General features: G+C 37.9%; 1 pseudogene across 1 annotated transcript; it reads left to right on the top strand.

The window, feature by feature from the left end:
• The first annotated feature begins 387 nt into the window (after positions 1–387).
• Positions 388–1939, top strand: LOC308240212 (E3 ubiquitin-protein ligase RNF168-like; annotated as a pseudogene). Its single transcript has one exon. The product of its transcript is annotated as an E3 ubiquitin-protein ligase RNF168-like (transcript).
• Positions 1940–2972: the final 1033 nt, after the last annotated feature.

The following is a 2972-nucleotide window of genomic DNA, read 5'->3' as shown; positions in this document are numbered from 1 at the left end:
CCAAGGAAGCATCCTCACCTGGTGAGTGGGAGAGGGGAATTTGGTGTGAACCTCGCCCCACGCCAGAGAGCCGTCTGTCCTGCCAAAACCGTTACATTACTGTCTTGGATCAACGGCCGAGGTCTCCTTACTGAACCGTTAATTTTCTTACCGGAAGTTTGTCCTAAACTTGGACTGATACACCGCCTAACATGGTAGTACTGCTTACCTGGCCTGCAGAATCCCTCTTGCCTTAAGACATGTTTGATGCTCCAAATCTCTGAATTCTGATACGCTGTTGGACATATTTAAACACAAAACTGTTCATTGTCTTGCTCCATAATTGGGCTGGAAATACTATTCTTTTTCTTCTGGGTGCTGATGTTGACTATATCTAATTAGCACATTAAAATGGCAGTACCTGAAGAGGCCATCCCTCCTTTGTCTGAATACCAGTGCAAGGTCTGTTTAGAAATCTTGATCGAGCCTGTAACACTACCTTGTGATCACACGCTCTGTAAGCCATGCTTTCAATCCCTTGTAGAAAAGTCAAATTTATGCTGTCCCTTCTGTCGCTTATGGATCTCTGGATGGACCTGGTACAATACCCAAAGAAATACCCTTGTCAATATGGAATTGTGGGAGAAAATTCAAAAACACTATCCAGAAGAATGTAATATGAGAGTCTCTTGCCAAGAATCACAAGAAAGTTATAATGACGTTCAGCCAGTTCATCTGATAAGTGAACCTGGAGAATTGAGAAGAGAATATGAAGAGGAGAAACGCAAGATGGAGGCATTGCAACGAGCCAATGCAGAAGAAGAAAACAAAGCCAGTGAAGAATACATACAGCAATTATTGGCAGAGGAGGCAGAACAAAGGAAGAGAGAGATAGAAAGACAACTGAAAAGTGATAGAGAACTAGCAAGAAAGATAAGCTTTGATATTAATTTTGATGAGGAAACTGACTGGGCTTCTACCATGTATGCCAGAACATCTAATAGAATCACAACCAGGTCACAAACGAAAAGAATGAACCAACAAACAAACACTGGTGATATTCAAGAGTATTTGTCACCTATATCTCAGTATGGGCCAGTATCACTATCAGAAGTTGTGCAAGAAGGCAAGAAAAACTCCATGTCTAAGGAGAGTGACAGTAGTGATATAAAGAGCCCTATGTGCCAAGGCACAGAAATTAAGGAAGATATTCCAACACTTTCTTCTCAAATATGTTATGAAATTCAAGAACAAGGTGCAAAGTCTTCAATAGAGTCACCTATGCCTCAGTTATGTGCCAGTGGTACAGAATTGTGCCTTGGAGGAAAAGTCAAAATGAAACCAAGCAAGAATGATGAAGAGGAGGAACCTAAAGCCAGCATTTCCTACTCTAGAGAAGCTGCAGTTGAGCCTCGTGGCAACAGAGAGAATGTGTGCATTATATCAGATATGACACAGATAATTGAGACAGAAAATGAAGAATCTTACCCACAGAGCAGTAAAAAAGATGTTTCCAAAAGAAAAATACAGGAATCTTTGTTTGAAACAGCCGGGGATCCAGGCTCTTTTGCAAAAAGAGGGAGAATGTTCCCTGAAGCTTCCTCAGACCAAGAGGAAACAGAAGTCACCATCACTCAAATGCCGTTAGATTTGGGACATGTACTTTTTGAGAGAGAAAACCAAGAAGAACAAGATAGGTTATCAGCATTAAATCTTTGCGAAGAGGTGGATGAAAAATAAATAGAGCCAACCCTGCCAAAAGAATCCCCAGGTGAATATCTGTTATCTGCTATGTCCTCATCTCCAGACAAACTGCTAAGTGGAGAGAATTCCAAAGATAGCAACTCCAAAAGACAAACTGATATAAAGCCTTCAAAACCCTAGAGAGGCTCAAAAAAAGTAAGACTGGCAACCTTCTTTTAAGATCCAGTTGTAACATTCGGTTAATGTTCATACATGAAAGATGCCAAGTTCTACTAGAGATTACTGCAAAGTGCTCATTCCTTACAGCCTAAGTTATCAAGGAAAAGAACTCGGATGTTTCAGAGATAAAGTAATACATGGGTAAAGGGAGTGTTTTATAATCTAGTAAACTTTTGTTTTGTTGTGAAGCTTTCTTTTCTTCAAAATATGCATGTTTTATGGCCTTTTGTCATCTTTTTGTCCTGTAGTAATTCATGCAAGATTATACTATGCTGACTAGTTAAGGAATCCAGGTTTAAAATCTAAGTTTTCTTGCTACTTTCCATGTATTTGCAAAGCACTTGAAATGCATCTTACATAACAGTAAAGGAATCTAGTTACCATCTTCTAATTATTTTAAGCATTATAGCATTTTCTTTTATTTAAAGTGTGTTAGGATCAACATGAAATCAGAAAATCAGTTTTCTGGAAATTAGGATTAATTTGCAGAAAAGAAACTAGACTCTTGATGCAAAAGGAGTTAAGAGTTGCAGTAAGGCTGAATGGAGCAGGTTGATAACTTAGAAGCACTGGAACTGAGCTGGTGATCAGAAATTGGTCCAGGATGGACTAGGAGGTATAATTTGGTAAACCATTCTCCCTCCTCCTTTCTTTGCTAAATGACACAGAAAACATTTGGATTTTACAACTTTTCACACCATAGTATCTGGTGTCAAAATCAAAATTAGTTACTAAATTACCTAAAATTTTGGAAATTCACATTACTCTTAGTTTGCTATTCGGGGGGAGGGAGGAGAGGGAATTTATGTAGGAGAGTTATATAACAATATCTTATGCTGTGGAACCTCAGGCATAAATAACCATTTATTTATTTCCTTATTATTTGTATTAGTATTGACTTTTATTTGTGTTTATGGAAAGAAATAGAAAGTATGATATTTGGGTTTTGCTCTATATTATGCCTCAAAGTTAAATCAGAAGGCAGTGATTTCATTTTGTGAAATTTAACTATTAACCTTTGTTTCATTAATATGAACAACTTTGAGCAAACAACAGTTTTAATAGTATTT

The sequence above is a fragment of the Plecotus auritus genome (assembly GCF_963455305.1).
Source record: "Plecotus auritus genome assembly, chromosome: X".
In the NCBI taxonomy this organism is placed as follows: domain Eukaryota; kingdom Metazoa; phylum Chordata; class Mammalia; order Chiroptera; family Vespertilionidae; genus Plecotus; species Plecotus auritus.
Note: the sequence above shows the minus strand (reverse complement) of the source record. Positions and strands in the feature narration are given on the sequence as shown.